Here is a 19,086-nt window from a genome sequence, read left to right as displayed (position 1 = left end):
AGTGTACTGTGTGTATCCTTTTCGCTCAATACTGCTTATGAGGTTGACCCAGGTTGGTATGTGGAGCTCTAAATCGTTTATTTCAAAATAAGGATATTTCAAAATAAGGATATTTCAAAATAAGCCTCTTTGTGTTTTTAAAAAGGAGATGGTGTCTCTCGTCTCAGTCCTTTCTTCAATCACACTCTTATCAGAGGGAAGGGAAGTTAGTGGTTTGTCACATATAATTCTCCATCTTTCTTTTTTTATCTTTGCATTTTTAATGTTATTCTAGCAACCACAACATTGTTGCAAAAGCATAATTTCAAGAGACTTATCTGCTCAGAGACTTTAATTAGCAGCTCTCACATATACAGACTGACAATCATCTTTGGTATTCAAGGAGCCTCATCCTGCAGAGAAATGGAAAGTTGAACCTTGGAAGAGATCACAAGGAAAGAATCTGGCTCCCGCCCTAGCTCTTCCTAAGCTGACCATAAAGAAGCCATCTCCGATAGCCACCCACCCCTAAGAAATAACAGAAAACAACCACACATGAAGAATGGTTTCCAGAGAAGCTTTCCCCTCTGACAGTAAACAGGTGGCAACTCATTTTTTGTCTAAATACCCAGAAACGACTATCAGCCAAAGCCGTTATTTGTTCTCATCACATCTGTATCTTCAGAATTGAAAGAAGAGTGTGAGGCTGTGCTGTGGGCTCCATCTTTCTTTAGCACGTGAGTCATGCTCTGGTGCCACTAATGTTCCTTCTTTGGAATCTGAGGGGGCTTCCAGTGGCTCGGCCATGGAGGAGACAATGGGGATTTTCTTAGCTTGAAAATAGTCATAAGCCTTCTTTCACAGCTCGCATTGTGACATTCTTCCCAGTGCTCTGGACTCTGTCCACCACCGTTTGTTTCATAGGTTCATCCCTCACATTCACCCCATTCACGTCAGTGATGATGTCCTTGTCTTCCAGGCCAGCCAGGTCAGTAGGGCTGTCCTTCTGCACCTCTTTGATGAATGAGCCTGGCAGACCCTGAATGGTGCTGAAGTGAAAGCCATGGGCAGTCTCACCTTTATCCAGCCTGCAGAGTTTAGGCTTATGATCTATTTCCTCTGTAGTATCTGGACTTGAGGCCTCCTGAGAAATAGGACCAGGAGCTGGATCCTTCTTGATGGAGTCATTAGGCAGTTCTTGACTTTGATAGTAGAGAAATGGAGAAAAATGAGCCTGTTTATATAAGCTGTTCATCTCTTTGTCTACTACCAGCAGTGAAGTCTGCTCTCCCCCTCCCTAGTCCATCTTTGCTTAGGTGTGTGTATCCATGTGTTCCTATTACACGCAGCATTTAATTGTAAAAAGTGGATCAGGCCTGGTGCAGTGGCTCACACCTGTAATCACAGCATTCTGGGAGTCTGGCGTGGGGCAAAGACCAGTGTGAGCTTCATAGTGAGACTCTAGTTTCTGTAAAAAATAGAACGAATTAGCTGGGCATGGTAGCATGTGCCTGCAGTCCCAGCTCAGGAGACCAAGGCAGGAGGGTAGCTTGAGTCTAGGAGTTGGAGGTTGCAGTGAGTCTAGGCAGGAGATCAAGGCTCTCTCTTGAAAAAATAGAAAATAGGGCAGCGCCTGTGGCTCAAAAGGGTAAGGCGCTGGTCCCATATGCCGGAGGTGGTGGGTTCAAACCTAGCCCCAGCCAAAACCAGCAAAAAATAAAAAATAAAAAGAAAAAATTGAAAATAAAAAAATAAAAGTGGATCAGCTGAACAGATGTGAAGCCAAGCTCGGGAGTCAGATAGCTTGCTCCTGAATACCACCTCCATCTGACACCTTGTTCCTGAATACCACCTCCATCATTTAGCAGCTCTGCAACCTTGGACAAGTTACTTCATGTCTCCACAGTTCATTTCACTCACCTGTAAAATCAGCTAATAAGAAGAGCTCTGTCAAATGTTGGTCAGCGGATTCAATGACGTGATATCTGTAAGTTCTTGACTAAGGGATCGGTGAATATTGGCTGTTACTGTTACAGCTTGTTCTGCAATGTGCCTTTTTCATTTAGTAATTTATCATGCTGTCTTTCTGTGTCTGTAAATATAGTATTATCCTATAATGGGAAAAGACCCATACACACGTGTGTGCACACCCTTAGATGCACACCCACATTCACACCACCCCCATATTACTGGTAAGAGAGAACTGGTCTGCAAACTCTCCATTCATAATCAGTTTTAACCTATTTAATTGGCCCCTGCGTTTCTCTACTCTGTGACTGGAGATCTAGACAGGTTGGAATCTTCATCATCTATTCAGTTCTTAACTAGTGCTGACTTCTCAAGTCCCCACTGGTCTGTGTATAGGATATAAAGGATTAGTCAGTTTGGACAGAAACATTTTTTTTCTATTGACCATTAACTGATTTTAACCATTTCTCAATTACAAATGTGGGAATGAAACCTCAGTGAAGAGACTGGATATACTTCCCAAATCTACCTACAGATTCAATACAATCCCCATTAAAATATCAACATCATACTTTGAAGATGAAAAAATAATTCTTTGTTTTGTATGGAACCAGAAAAAAAACCTGTATAGCTAAGGCAATTCTTAGTAATAAAACAAAGCTGGGGCATCAGCCTACCAGCCTTTAGGTGTACTACAAGGCCATAGTGATCAAAACAGCATGGTACTGGCACAAAAACAGAGACATAGACATCTGGAACTGAATAGAAAACTAGGAGATGAAATTAACATCTTATAGCCACCTCATCTTTGATAAACTAAACAAAAACATACCCTGGGGAAAAGAATCCCTATTCAACAAATGGTGCTGGGAGAACTGGATGTCCATGTGTAATAGACTGAAACTGGACCCACACCTTTCTTCACTCACTAAAATTGACTCAAGATGGAGAAAAGATTTAAATATAAGGCATGAAACAATAAAAATCCTCCAAGAAAGTGTGGGGAAAACACTTGAAGTGTTGGCCTGGGAAAGATATTATGAAGAAGACTTCAGTGGCAATTGCAACAACAAAAATAAACAAATGGGACTTAACTAAACTGAAAAGCTTTTGTACAGCTAAGGAGACAACAACCAAAGCAAATATACAACCTACATGATGGGAAAGGATATTTGCAAATTATGAATTGGACAAAAGCTTGATAACTAGGATCTACACAGAACTCAAATTAATCAACATAAGAAGAGCCAACAATCCCTTATATCCCTGGGCAAGAGAAATGAATAGAACCTTCTCTAAAGAAGATAAGTGAATGGCTAACAAGCATGTGAAAAAATGCACATCTGGGGCAGTGCCTGTGGCTCAGTGGGTAGGGTGCTGGTTCCATATACCAATGGTGGTGGGTTCAAACCTGGCCCTGGACAAACTGCAAACAAACAAAAACAACAAAAGATAGCCAGGTGTTGTGGTGGGCGCCTGTAGTCCCAGCTACTTGGGAGACTGAGGCAGGAGAATCGCCTAAGCCCAGGAGTCGGAGGTCGCTGTCAGTTGTGATGTCACGGCACTCTACTGACAGCGATAAAGTGAGACTCTGTCTCTAAAAAAAAAAAAAAGAAAAAATGCTCATCATCCCTAATTATCAGAGAGATGCAAATCAAAACCACCCTGAGATAACACCTAACCCCAGTGAGAATGTCCCACATCACAAAATCTCAAAACTGCAGATGCTGGCACGGATGTAGAGAGAAGGGAACACTTTTACACTGATTGTGGGACTGCAAACTAATACAGCCTTTTTGGAATGAAGAATGCAGAACTCTTAAAGAACTCACAGTAGACCTCACATTTGATCCTGCAGTCTCATTGCTGGGCATCTACCCAGAAGAAAAAAAAATCCTACTACAAGGACACCTGCACAAGACTGTTTATCATAGCTGAATTTATAATCACCAAAAATGTGGAAACAGCCTGAATGTCCACCAACTCAGAAATGGATTAACAAGCTGTGGTATATGTACACCATGGAATACTATTCAGCCACTAAAACAATGGAGACTTTACATCCTTTGTATGAACCTGGATGGAAGTGGAACACATTGTTCTTAGTAAAGCATCATAAGAATGGAGAAGCATGAATCCTATGTACTCAGTTCTGATATGAGGACAATTGATGACCTAGTACACGGTGAGGGATGGGGGAGCAGAAAGAGGGAAGCAGGGAGGAGAGGGGGGTCATGGGGTGTGACACACCTCTTGGGGATGGGACAGAAATAGAAGAGACTTTACCTGACAAGTGCAATCAGCATAACCAGGTTCTTTGCACTCTGAATGGATCCCCAATAATTAAAAAAAAAAAAGATGAAGCCAATAATTCGTGACTTTGTCACTACTGGAAACCATAACTATTTTCATATTTTGTACATTTGTTACAGAATCTTCAAATACCCTTTGTGACCATCAGTTCTTTGAAATTTGCAGTTGTTAGACCTGCTACTACATTTTGTTCTTAATGTGTTGATAAAGAATAATGTGTACTGCACATTATTATGTACACATTATTATGTGTACTGCAAGTTTGTTTTAGTACTTCTTTAGCTGCACTTCAATGTAATTTATTTATTTATTTATTTATTTTGAGACAGAATCTTAAGCTGTTGCCCTGGGTAGAGTGCCGTGGTGTCATAGCTCATAGCAGCCTCCAACTCGGGCTCAAGTGATCCTCTTGCCTTAGTTTTTCTATTTTTAGTAGTGACGAGGGCTCACTTTTTGCTCAGGCTGGTCTTGAACCCATGAGCTCAATCAGTCCACCCGCCTTGGCCTCCCAGAGTGCTAGGATTACAGGTGTAAGCCACTATGCCTGGCCAGTGTAATTTATTTTGTCAATAATCCTACATATTCTATGTTATTTTTAAAACATATGCATGAATGTATTCATGATCTATGTGTATTTGACTTAAGAAAAGACAAAATATAAAAATAAAAATAGAAAGAAAAAAATTATTATCCCGAGAAAGAGTCCATAGTCTTTATCAAATTTCCATGTGGATCTGCATTACTATAGGGATTTAGAACCTTTTGGTAGCAAAGGGGAGTCTGGAGCCAAGAGGAAAAATCTTGCCTTTTGTTTCTTATTTCTAATGTTGCTTTAGACAGTTCTTTTCACTTTTCAGAGCCTTGACTGTTCATTAGTAAGATGAGAGCATGGGATCTCTTCTATGACTGAGATCCCTTCCAGGTTAAACATGCTCTGTTTTCTAACTCACCACATTTTGTGAGCATGGTGGATATTTTCCATTGTTGTTGGCTGCTCAGCATCTGAAGTTTTTATGTCTAAAATAATCTTTGAAATGATGAAGCGCAGCCAGCCTGTAAGCTGGAAATGATGGATGATTGCTTTCTCAGTATCCTTTGCAGCTAGACCACAGCCTATTACATGACTCATCAGCTGGTTCTGCCAGTCAGCTGTTCCTGCCATTTGAATCAGATACTGGTGAAGAAGGAGGACCATGCAGAATCTATTCTGGCAAGCAGAATCAGCCACTTTCTAATTCTAGGTGAAGCACTAGATTCTAACAGCAACATTGGTGTCCAGTGTCGGTGGCTTTCGGTGTGTGAGCTGCGATGTCTTTACTGGATCTTCTTTAAGTATGAATTTGCCTCCTTGTGCTGTGTCCCCTTCAAATGTGTAATCTTCCAGCTCTTCTGTAGCTTTTTAAAGTTATTCAGCATCCTTAAATAAACCTGCTTCCTGCTTTAAATAACCAGAGGGTTTTTGTTGCTTGCATTATCAATCTTGGGCATAGGGATACTGGGAAGCATAAATCCTGCAATGGACTGATAGTTTGTGTTCCCTTTCCCAAATTCACATGTTGAAATTACAACTCCTAGTGTGATGGTATTAGGAGGTGGGGCCTTTGGCAAGCAATTAGATTATGGGTCTGGGGCCCCCATGAATGTGATTAGTGCCCGTAGAAGAAGGCAAGGGAGAGTTTGCTGCTTCTCTATGTGCTGTCTGGCTTGGGAGAATTAACAAGAAGTCTTAGGTTTCTGTTGTTTATAAGCTGCCCAGTCTGAGACTTTGTCAGAGCAGCAGGATTATATCTCAGGATTGCATCTCTGAGATTTAGAGCTCTGAGTTTCTCCTTTTTATAAGTGCCATTTAGGATGTGTGTATTTCCATAGCAAGTGACTAACAGAATAATACTGGACCCACAATACAGCAGCCCTCCTCCAAGATGGCCCTGGGGATCCTGGCCTCTGAGTGCTCACACGCACGGATAGGCCCCTCCTACCAGGGTTAGCGTGTGCCACCTTCAGCCAGTTTAAGAAGTGATAGAATGTCATTTCTGACTGTAGCTTATAAAAGATGAAGCTTCCCTCCTCTTACTCCTCCTCTCCCTTGAATCATTCCTTTGGGAGGAAGCCGGCTGCCGTATTGTGAGAGGCTCATGTTGGTTAGGAAAGGAAGGTTCTGGCCAAAAGCTGGCAAAAACTGAGGCCTGCCAGAAATCACATGAATGAGCTTAGAAGTGAGTTTTCTACTCCAGCTGAGTCTTGAGATAACCACAACTCTGCTGATAGCTTGACTACAGTCACATGAAAAACCCCAAGCTAGAATCACCTATCCAAGTAGTTCCAAAATCCTTAGAATATGCAGGAGATAATAGATGTTAGTGATTTTAAACTTCCAAATATTTTGGGGGTAATAATTTGTTACACAGAAATAGATAAATAATATATAAGGTAAGATAAAATGTTTCTGCTAGTTAGTACATATAACTCAGTATATAGAAAAGATGATAGTAAGATAGTTGGAGGTAGCTGGTGAATCTTTCCCCTGTTATGCAGACAGAATATATACATACAATGGCTATTATCCATTTGAGTAGATATCCATATTATATGTATATATAACACTCAAATGGATAATAGTCATTATATATAAAGAGTTCCTACAAATAAATATGATAAAGATGTGATCTTGGATAAGTCACTTAATTCTCATTTATAAAGTTGGGATAACCAAAGTACTTCTTTTATAGGGGGCTATGAGAGTGGTGTCTGGCACAAAGTAAGCACCTTGTAAGTGACTTTTATATAAGGCAAATAGGCAACCTACAGAAAGACAGCTATATAATCACCAGGAGTTCATAAACAATGCTCTACCTCAGTGGCAATCAGAAAGATGATGGATCCAACTATTTGTGCCTAGGATAGTATCTGGCATATCATCGGCACCCCACAAACATGAGTTGAATGAATAAGACTTAAAAGATGTGGGGGAGGCCAGACTATGCACCCAGGACAGACTCTGGGAAAAGGGAAAAACAAGGTGAATGCCACAAGGAAGAAGCATGCTCATCTGGTTTGAAGACAGTTGGGGATGCTGTGTGATTGAAGCAAAGCTTCGGGGGAGAGTCGGAAGTGAGTCCAGAGAGGTCCCGCGGGAGGTGAGAGACTTGCTGGTCAGTGTGAGGATTGGGGCTTTTACTCTGGGTGACATGAAAAGCCAGTGGAGGGTTGTGAGCAGAAGAGATATGTCACATGACTTAGTCTGGCCCATTGTGCTACAAATAGACTGAAGAGTCCATTGTCCAAGAGTCCAGGAAACTGCAGAGGCCTGGAGGGGAGCTCACACCTGGTCATTCACAGTGGAGTTGGAGGCAGGTGGTGAGGTTTTAGATGTGCCTTAGCACGTGGGGCCAGGGCTGGCTTCACAGGTGTGTGACCCATGCTGCCACCCAACATACCTCTCTCAGAAGGGCCCTGAGCTTGGTTTAATGCTGTGCTGTAGACATTTTTAAATTCTTAATCTCTGGACAGGGGTCCTGTACCCAGTCCTGGAAAGAACTAGTGTGATTTGTAAGCAGGCTGTTGCATGTGGGATGTAGGAGAAAGGGAGCTGTCAGAGAAAGCATTAAGGTTTCTGGCCTCAGCAGCTGAAGCTGGGATTGCCATTGAGTGAGATGAACAAAACTGAAGGGTTAGGGGAGAGAGGGATTTGCAGAGAGTGGAACTTTTCTAGAACATGGGGTCACTTGGGAACTACGCGGGGCTCTTGTATGGGTGAGCCTTCTTCCCCTGTTCCCACCAGGGAGGTGTCTCTGTCCCAGTCTGACCCAAGCCTCACTGGCATAACAACAGTAATAACAGCAGCTGTGTCCTCCTTGGGGACAATGGTTTGACCTCAGAGGGACTGTGCTTGTAACTGACTTATTTTTAGAATTTCTCGTTCCTTCTCAATGGCAACTGGGAGGTCTGGATAAAAAATTCTGAGGCTGAATGCATATGGCTGAATGCAAACCTTTAATTAAGAGTTGAAGACTTTAATCTGCCTATAACTTGGTTTTGTTTCTAAATCCTACAATTTTAAAAAGGGGGAAAAAAACCCAAGTGGACACTACATGCTATCCATTATAAAGCCATGAACATGTGGAGCCAAACAATTGTGGTCTCTTTGGGAATTAAACTCTCCGCTCTTCAGATCATTGCAAGCAAAAGTTTCTTCTCCCCATCTGAACTGTGAGTTTTTGTTCCATGTGAGCCAGTCTTGCTGACTCAGCATGTAATATATTCTTTTTTTTCCTTTTCCACAAACACCCCTGCACACTGCTTTCTTGTCCACCCATCTTCTTCTGCTCTCTTCCTCCTGGGTATCCCAGATGAACCACCTCACTAAAATGGGGCTTCACTTCTTTTTTTGGCCAGTGAGAAATGAAAAAAAAAGTGTGCACAGTACTTTTTCAAAGATGCAAATTTCCCACAGAAGGAGGGAAGATGCAAATTTCCTGTCAGAAGGAGGCAGAAGCTTCCAACAGGAAGGAGGAGTATTGAGCTTGGGATGCCAACTGCTGACATGACTGAAAGGGAGAAAAAGCGCTTAGAGTTTTCAGATGTAAATAATTTAAGGTTTGGAGTGCTCACCTTTGGACTCATTGGAGCTGTGGGGAACTTGTGCAGTGGGGGAAACAGAATTGCTGAGACAAGCGCCAGAGGAGCGAGCTCACTGGCCCGGACTTGATTAGCCAGAGGAGCAGCTGTTGAGTGTGGTGGGGGAAACTGGTCAACTCAGGGGAGGAGTTGGAGAGGCCTGGGAGCCCCATCCCCCAGGATACAGGGGGCCGACTGTGAGTGGGGACATCCTCCCTCCTCTATCATAGGAGTTGAAAAGTCTTGCTACAGAAGATTGCACAGGCAGATGACTCCTCTCATGGTGAAAGAAAAGGGAAAAATATACTGAAAGGCAATGTGAATATGGTGCTTACTGTATACTTACTACATACATAGCCTTCCAGGTCAGTGGTTGACAAACATTTCTAGAAAGAGTAAGACAGTACATATTTTAGGCTTGGTAGCTTGTGTGGTCTATGCAATTACTGCAACTTCTCAACCCAGCCATTGTCCTGCCAAAAAACCTATAGGCAATATGTAAATAAGTGGGCATGGTGAGTTCTAATAACCCTTTTTGAGTCAGGGGTAAACTGTGGATATGCATGGCTGCACAGAGTGGAATGATAAGATACCAGAGACTCCAAAAAGTGGGAGGGTAGGGGGGCATGACCATGGAAAATTACCTTTGCATAATGTACATTGTCCAACTGTCCAGGTGATGGTTACAGTGAAAGCTCAGACTCCACCACTGCGTAGTATATCCTTGTACCTCAACCTCACTGGTACCCACTAAATAAAAAAAATTAAAATTATCCTGTCAATTAAAAAGCTTTATTGAAAAAAGTTAAATTTTTCAATTGAAAAATCCTGTCAATTAAAAAACTTTATTGAAAAAGTTAAATTTTATTTTTCATGTATCATGAAATGTTATTCTTTTGATTTTTTTTCAACTCTAAAAATATATAAAAATTCTTAGTTTGCTAGCTGTACAAAAATAGTGGCAGGCTGTATTTAGGTGATAGCTTGCTGGCCCATGTTCTAGGTGCTTTGTGTATTTTAATTTTTTTTTTTTTTTACTTTGTTGCTGTTGGTAGAGCACCATGGCATCTTCACAATACTATAATAGTTCCATTTGGTACATTAATAAGCTGAGACATAGAGAAAAAAATGATTGCTAACTGTTATGGCTTGCATCGTATTCCCACACCCATTTATATGTTGAAGTATTAACCCCTAGGATCTGAGAATGTTACTATTATTTTGAAATGGCATGAAGGCAGGTAAAATTAGTTAAGATGAGATCATTAAGGTGGGCCCTAACCCAATATAACTGGTGAGCTTATAAAAAAGGGAAATTTGGACCCAGAGATGCACACAGGGTGACAGCAGTGACTGGGTAAGGCTCTAATAAGAATGCCAAAGACTACCAGCAACCCCCCGGAACCAGGCCCATTGCACGCAGCAGATCCTGTCTGCTTCTACTCAGAAGAAAATGACCTCACTGTCAAAACTTGACTTTGGACTTGTGGCTTCTAGAACCATGAGATAATCAATTTCTGTTTGTCAGACTTTGTTACAACAGCCCATAGCAAGCTGCACAGCCAAGGAGTTGCACAGCTGGGGTTTAAAGGCAGCCAGACTCGAGACTAGGCACTTTGCCATGGCCAGAGCTCTGTAACAGAGTGTGGCTTCAGAGCCTTTCAGACACCCCTGACTACAACTTCCAAGTACTGTGTGACCCCAGACAAGTCCTCAATCTCTCTGAGCCTTGTTTTCTGCATCTGTAAAGCAGGGATTCCATGAGAATATGTAAGGCTCAAGGTGACATATAAATAAAAGATATATAATACGAATGATAGAAGGTGTGTGGCTGCATGCTCACTGGCCGCTAGCTGCTCTTTGCTGTTTGGTGAGATATCCTCTGTTTTATTTCTGCTTCTCCAGTCTCATGAGATGCCCTTTGATGCCCTTTTGTTCTCACTGTCATTTTGTAGCCAATGTTATGAGGCTTTTAGAGGCAGCTCTGGTTACCTGCAATGTGGCCACACCTGTCCCCACACACTGGCAGGCTCTCCAATCTCTGTTTGGCCTGAAACTCTTGGGGTTCTGTCTAGTGGAAGGACTTTGTCTACTGCTTACCCTTAAGGCATGAGGAAAACTGCCGATTAGTTTGATGTGCTTTGCTCTGGGGTTGGTCATCCAGAGAAGAGGTGAGGAGAAGGAGCTGGGCTACTTCAGTGGAGAAACTGGAGACCTTCCTTCTGGCTGTGCCTTGGGAGGCAGAATGAGTGAAGAAGACTCTGAGTAACTGGGTAAGAGCGTGACAGGTGTAGAGAGAACACTTGGAATTCTTTAAAAGCTTTCTTCAAAGACTACTCTTTTTGGCTCCCTTGTCACGTGGTCAAACAAGAATCTTGTATAGTCTGCTTCCCACTGAGTTTCAATCTGGATTCTTGAGACTAGCTGGAATTCCATTCATTGAGACAAACAATTCTACCCTTTTAATCTCAATTATTAATCTCTGGCTGGAATTCTATCAAGGAAGTCTTTCCCAACTGGATCGGCAGTAGAGAGCAGGGCATTGACAGACCAGGCCTGAGACACAAGAAGCTACGTTTAGATAGGGACCTAGAGGCTAAGTTTAGATAGAGACCTAGAAGCTAAGTTTAGATAAGGACCTAGAGGTGGACGGTGAGAATGGTCTGAGTGGGAGAAATTGCTTATGGAATTATGGCCATAGGCATGGGCAGCAGAAAGGACTTCAGTATTGATGGTAAGAATGGCAAGAGTGGAGGAAGAGATACACCACATGCTAAAAAACAAACAAACCAACCAACCAACCGAACAGTAGACCCTTACTTGAACCTCACCCCTAACATTTATCAGTTGTGTCATCTTGAGGAATTGACTTAACCTCTCTGAGCCTTAGTGCTCTAATCTTTACAATGGAACTAGTAAGAAATATCTCATAGAGTTGTTGTCAGGATTAAATAAGAATATGGAAGTAATACTGCAGATCTTTCAGTGTAGTTATGGGGATTAAGCGAGATAATGTTTGTAAAGGGTCTAGAAGGAGCTCTGGTTCAAAGTAGATGCTCAGTAAACAAGTGTGGAGAATTGAGTTGGTGCTCTGCCCAGATCTGATTGGATTCTGTATTTGTGTGACCTGAAGCTTTTGGTTTGCTTTTACCCCCAACAGCTCACATCTGTAGCTCTTCTTGGAGGACAGTTCTTGGGTTATTGGAGCCTGACAAGGAAAGTGTCTGGACATTTTTGTCTCTCTGGGGAAGCCATAAAACAAAGACTAGATGCATGAAAGCCTGCTTCCCTGCCTTGGCTTGGGACAGCTTTGAGGTACAACTTACACTTCATACATACTTCATGCTGAAGGGGCTCAAGCTCTTCTTTGTGGGATTTTGCTTGCCCTTGAACCCCTTCTGGGCTCTCTCTCCTTCCCTGTCTTGCTTCCCCTTCATTGATTTCTCCTGGGAACATGCCTTTAATGAAGCACTTGTGTCTGCAAATGAACCCTGTGTGTTTGGGAAACTCAACCTTAACCCTTCTTTAATATTTTTGCCTGAACTTGGGTCCCTGGAAGTGAATCAACAGACATGAAAATCACTCTGGGTACAAATATACAGTCAGAAGAAATGAGACCTATTGTTCCATAGGTCAGTAGGGTTACTAAAGTTTACAAAAATGTATTATATATTCCAAAATAGCAGGAAAAGAGTAATTCAAATGTTTCTAGCATAAAGAAAAGACAAATATTTAAGGTAATGGATATCCCAATTACACTGAAGTATGTGAATATGTTAAATTATCACATGTACTGTGAAAATGTGTACATATATTATATATCAATTAAAAAAAAAAGAAAACTACCCTGAAGTATCTTTTTGTGCATAACTGATAAAGGAAGATATATGATAACACAGATCTCTTAGTGGAAGACAAAAGAAATCTTAAAAAATTATTTTTGGGGAGAAAAGACTTAAGGTTCTGTTGACTTATGGAACTTGAGCCCGAAGTCTTAGTTTGAAGTTTTGACTCAAAAGTTTATGGCATTCTAAGGAGAGGGTATTAGAGAAAGAGCCATTTGGAGATTACTTACTATGTGGAAGGACCTGTATGCATTTTAATCTTTTTCTTGCTGCATTGCTTTAGCCACAGCCTCTATGCAATGCTAACAAGGACTGATGAGAGTGGATGTTCTTTCCTTGTTCCTGATCTTAGCAGCAAAGTGTTAGACTTTAAGTATTCAGCATGATACTACCTGAATTTTTTGTAGATATCCTTTACCAGACTGAAGAAGTTGCCTTTAACTTCTAGCCTGCTAAGAGCTCTTATTATGAATGGATGTAGAATTTTTTTGACTGACTGCTTTTTCTGAATCTCCTGATAGAATTGCATGGTTTCCTTCTTTAGTCTGGTATTATGGTGAAATACATGGATTGATTTTTGAATGCTGACCTAACCTCACATTCCCAGGATAAACCTGATTCAGTCAGGATGTCTTATTCTTCTTATAAGTTGCTGGATATCATTTGATAATATTTTTGAGTGTAGTTGCATCTCTGTTCATTATAGACATTATTCAATAGTTGTACTATCCAATATAATAACCTTTAGCCACATGTGCTGTACCCATTCAAATACAAATGGATTAAATTATGATAGAAAATTAGAAATTTATTTCCTCAGTCCTATCAGCACATTTCAAGGACTTAGTAGCCATAGTAGCTGGTGGCCACCATATTGGTTAATGCATCTATTTCCATGAGAGTAGAAAATTCTGTCAGACAATTCTGTTCTATAGTTTCCCCCTCCTCCTCTTCCTCCTTCTTGATTTTGGTGATTTCTTTGTCTGGTTTTAGAATAACACTGTTCTAAAGAATAAGTCTTTCCTACTTTGCTATTTTTTTTTTTTTTTGAAAACTCTGTAGACCTGCACATGGAAAATGGTATATTTGGGGGAATATTCCATGTGCACTTAAAAGATACATATTATTCTGTTGTTAGGGGCTTTATAAATGTCAACCAGGTCAAGTTTATTAGTGGTTTTGTCCAAGCCTTCTATATTATTTCCTTTTTACACATCCTATCATTACTGACAGAGGAGTGTTTTCATCTCCACCTGTATTTGTTGGATTTGTTTATTTCTTATTTCAATTCTATTTGTTCCCCCCCATATATTTAAAATTCTTTTGTCACACACATATACACTTAGGATTGCATTGTGTAGGTCAGTTGATGTCTTCATTGTTATGTGACTGCTTCACATAACAATGTACTCCACAGGGTAGAGTGTACTTTCTTTTGCCCTCTGCCTGTCTGCAGTGGGTCTTCAGCTGTGTCCTGGATTTGCTGCCCCACTCCTGTCCTCTTAAAGGTTTTGTTCAACTGGGAGTTCTTGAATTTAGCCCAGCAACACTGGAGGGCTGAATCACCCAGAGACGATCTCTCCTGGTGTCTGCTCTTCCTCCTAAGTACCCGTTGGAGGTCTGTGGAGAAGAGGCTGTGAGTGTGTGCAAGCTTCCCTGGTGTCTGTAAACAATAAGGGTCTATAATTTCATGGAGCCCACACTCAGACTTTGTTGAAACTTTTAGCTAAATTCTTCTTACTCACTTGCGTGAGGTCTGATATGTCTTTCTCCCATATTTTGAAATAGGTGAGCCAGTGCTTGGTCTTCTTTTCCTCTGAGGAACCTGTCCTCAGAGTTAAGACTATTTGATTTCTCTGTGACCTTGAATTTTGGATGTGTTTAAGGAAAGTCATGACTTTCAGGTTTGTCTACTTTTTTCTTATGGAGCTTTTCTCAGTTTTCTACATCCTAGGTAGAAGTAGAACTCTGTGTGATTGATAATTTAATATGTTTTTTTTTTCTAAAAGTGTTCTTGCAAATCCTCAATATAGAAGAGGTCACCTTAGTGCTATATAAAAAAAGTTACTTTAATTAAAAATGGAAAATGTTTTAGTTTGGCGAATTCCAGAAAAGATTGATTAGTGCTCTTAAAGGATGTGTAATTTAAAAACAACACTTTGCAAGTCAGGTTTTGTCTAGAAAAAATTTTTAGAGCTAACTTACTAAGCTGCAAGAAAAAAGGTTTGTTCAAAAAGTGCTGATATATCATTCCCTGGCGTGGCATAATTCATTCAACTGCAATTTTGCCATAAACCCATAACAAAATGCATTATCCTATCAGGTGAGATTTTGCATTGGCAAAACCTCAAGTCTATCTTTTTACATAGCTGACCCCTTTACAATAATTAAACCTCAGGTTCAGTGCAGTGTAATTTCTAAGAGCATAAAGGTCACAGAGAAAGAGAATTTTACACTTAAGCAAGTCTCAAAAATGAGACACAGAAGTTACAAAGCAGAGTAGACTGCTTAATAAGAATAAAAAAGAAGTTTCTACTTTACCCTGAACCTGGAGGTGACCTAGAGTCTGGGAAAGCATTTCTATTTCTGAGACTTTACGCCCACACAGGTCTCAGTGATGATATCAATGCCATTGAATAGTTAATTTTTCTTAAGTAATGTTGGCTCTGGGAAAGTCCAGTATGGATAGAAGGAGAGCTTAGAACACCTCTAGGGGTACACATCTTATCATAGACAATGTGAACGACGCATGTGAAGTGGTGCTTGGTGTAGCCGAGCCTGTTCCCCTCTCAGTGACCTGAGCAAGCTGCCCACCGGGCTCTCAGTTTACTCCCATTGAAGCGTGGCTGACACAGTCATGTGTCACTTCACAGGGCTGTATTCTGACAGTTGGACTGTTAGGTGATTTCATTGTGAAAACATCAGAGTATACGTTCACAAACTTAGATGGTACAGCCTACTGTGTACAGAGGCTGTGTGGGTGGCTTGTGTCTCCTAGACCACAAACTTGTACAGAATGTTACTGAGGGCAATTGTAACATATAGGTAAACAGCTGTGTATCTAAACACAAAAAAGGTATAGTAAAAATCTGGTTTGAAAATCTTACGAGATGACTGTCATACACGTGGTCTGTTGTTGACAGAAACCTCTTTATGCAGTGCATGATTGTAATACAAATCTACTAGTGTTATCTGATGAATGAAGTGATAAGATCTATACAAAACACCCGTCACACTACCTGCCACTCAGTCATTGCTCAGCCAGCGTGAGTTCACTCCCTTCTGCTTCCTTGGAGGTGAACAGTGGAGAGACATGAGGTGGGCAGTCCACAGCCCTCTCCATAGGGTCTTCACTTTATGAAAATATGCAATCTTACATTTGCAGTTTTATGAACCTGGAGATATTTTGGTTAAATGGTTTGAATTTTTTTCTTGTGCTTTGAGGTGTTTTAGTTGTTTTTTTTTTTGGGGGGGGGTGTGATTTCATAAATTTAACTGTATCCACTTTGCAACTTAAGAGGTCAGAGCAGTGCTCCCCTTGGCTCACTTGGTGTGTCTGAATCTGTCCTACAGGGAGGGTTTGGGCTTTTTGCACCAATGTTGATTAAATTAGCTAAGTTTGTCTGGGTCATACTCACCTAGGTTTGAATCATACTTTGCCACTTTCTAGCTGTAAAATGCAAAGAAAACTCCATTTCCTCTCTAAGTCTCAATTTTCTTGATGTTAAAAATGGATAAAAGATAATAATTAGTTCATAGTGCCGTGATACCAAGTGAGACTGTGTACCTCACACACCCAGAAATGCTTATGCACACGTCCTACTGAACACACGCCACTTGCTGGCTCTGGACTAAGTCCTTATGTGGGTTACGTAGTTCAACGTCCATTACAATTCTGCAAGGTGGATGCTGTTATTAGTAGACCCGTTTTACAGAAGAGGAGACTGAGATACAGAGAAATAAGTTACTCACCGTAGCCCAGGATATGTTGGTGACAGGAAACAAATCTGGGTTTGCCAGCCTCTGGGCTCAAGCTCTTCAACCTCCGTCACTCCCTGTCACCATACTCCCCTTCATTTTCTTTACTTCCTGCTTCTCCCACCACTGTGGACCCCAAAATAAATTTTGGTGTTTGCACATATTGGCAGATGCGTGCCCAATACTGTCTTCCAAGAACAGTATTCTTCTGGAACTTTTCCAGATACTCTTCAGTAGATATATGGTGGGGGCAACCTTTCTATAGGGTCACTCCTCACTCCCTGATATCTTAGGCTTTTGAAACATTAACTTTATAAGTTCTACTCATGCTTGAGCAAGGGTTCCAAGAGCAGAGCATACTGTGGGCAGAGAGTAGTGCCATATTTCCCACAGATTGGTTCCCCACCCCAGGGACTCAGAGGCTTTTAAAAACATGTCTGGATTCTTTAGGTCATGCTTGATAATGGAGGCGTGTTCCCTCGATGGGAAAATGTGCTAATGCAGGCTCTTGGAGGGTTTGCATGTGGCTTATAGACTGCCAAGAAGAGATGACTTGTTGTCCTCATTTTTCTTGCCACTTGCCATCTGGCTCTAATTAACACACAGTTGGAACTGTGAAGTGCAGTGGACAGTTCTTCCTTCAACCTCCAAAAGTCTGTCTCCCTGAGAAGGTACCTCTGAAGGGATTTATGTGCATGGGAATGATTCCCAGAGTTGTAATCTGCAAATGGATTTTTGACAGTCTCTGAATTTCTCCAAAACTATGCTAGTCAACAGGAATCTAACTCAAGTACTTATATTCAACATGCTGGGCTTTGAATACAACGACAGCACCAGATTCACAATTAGAAATATAATTTTTTCCCAGACAGAATAATTTATAGCCTTTCTTGGGTCCAATTTTGACCCAGATTATCCAGGTTACACAGCCAGATTAATGTGTGCAGGGCTAAGATCAGGATTTCTCTCTATAAAATTCTTTTCTTTGTCAAGAAATTGAGTTAATGAATAAGGCCCTAGTTTCCTTAAATAATTGATTCACTGTACAAAGGAGTGCCACCAAGCCCTTCCAGAGAAATGGGCTTCCCGGAATGAAGCACCTCTTCTGTGCTGTTTGTCCTTGGTATGCACTCCAGCTCTCACAGATTGCGGCTCATAAATAATCAGAAATAATAACATCTTGCCTTCCTCTCAAATCCGTAGCCATAAACACAATGATCATCGTTTATTACATATTTATGTTAATCCAGGCATCTACATAATCCTCTAAAATATTGAAAAGTCTGACAAACACATTATCTGACTTATTTTATAAATTAGAAAAAGGAGGCTCAGCAGGGTTAAATATACTGCTTTATATCATCCAGCTGGTGTTTTGGAACCAGAATTTGGATCATCTGAATTACCCCAAAGTGTTTGCCCATTCTATTATTCTTTCCTTTTTTTTTGAGGCAGAGTCTCACTCTGGTGCCCTGAGTAGAGTACTGTGGCATCAAAGCTCACAGCAACTTCAAGCTCTTGTGCTCAAGTAATCCTCTTGCCTCAGTTTTTTTTATTTTTAGTAGAAATGGGTCTCTCTCATGCTCAGGCTGATCTCAAACTCCTGAGCTCAAGGAATCCACCCGCCTCAGTCTCCTACCTGGACTTGCTCATTCTATTATTCTATACAGAAGGTATAATGAAGGTTAATATTCAGTCTCTTTAAACACCTTACATATATTAAAGAATCCATTATAATAAAAAGTTAAGTTTACTGGGAACTTACTATATATCAGGGTCTGTGCTAAACTCTTTATATGGATTTTCTCATTTAATTCTCTAAACAGCCCTATGAAGTACATAGTATCACTATTTTCAGATGACAGATGGCATTAATAGCTTTCTTCTTGTTGTGCATCTGAGCTTCAAATGCAGGCCAATCTGACCCCAAAGTCCTTACTTTTATACACTGCTGCTTTCCAAGACTGCTAAGCTGGGAAACAGGTTGTTCTGAAGACATTCTGGTTGAAGCCAGGCTGAGTTAGGGATGAGAACACATAAATATAATCAATGGTAGTTGCAGTTATGAGTTAAGGGTCAAGGCAATGAGAGGTGTTAAGTTGTCTGTGGCTGCAGAACTTTCAGGACCATGGACAGCAGCAGGGAGTTGGACACCCACCCCCCCCCCTTTTTGATTGGCTTGTTTTTATGATTCGTCTAAGACAGGTAAAACTGGCTCAGAGCTTATAGTTCGGTGGCTAAGGCACTGGAACACGGCCTGGGCCTGCCAAACAACAATGACAACTACAACAAAAATTAGCTGGACATTGAGGCAGGTGCCTGAAATCCCAGTTACTTGGAAGGCTGAGGCAAGAGAATCACTTAAGCCCAAGAGTTTGAGGTTGCT

At 41.1% G+C, this 19,086-nt stretch overlaps 1 pseudogene; it reads right to left on the bottom strand.

Moving 5' to 3' along the window:
• Positions 1-620: 620 nt before the first annotated feature.
• LOC100948794 overlaps positions 621-19,086 on the bottom strand; it is a 96,971-nt pseudogene continuing 78,505 nt past the window's right edge.

The sequence above is a fragment of the Otolemur garnettii genome, unplaced genomic scaffold (genome assembly GCF_000181295.1).
Source record: "Otolemur garnettii isolate 467f Iridium unplaced genomic scaffold, OtoGar3 scaffold00257, whole genome shotgun sequence".
In the NCBI taxonomy this organism is placed as follows: Eukaryota; Metazoa; Chordata; class Mammalia; order Primates; family Galagidae; genus Otolemur; species Otolemur garnettii.
The sequence above is the reverse complement of the archived record's forward strand: the minus strand, read 5'-3'. Positions and strand labels throughout refer to the sequence as shown.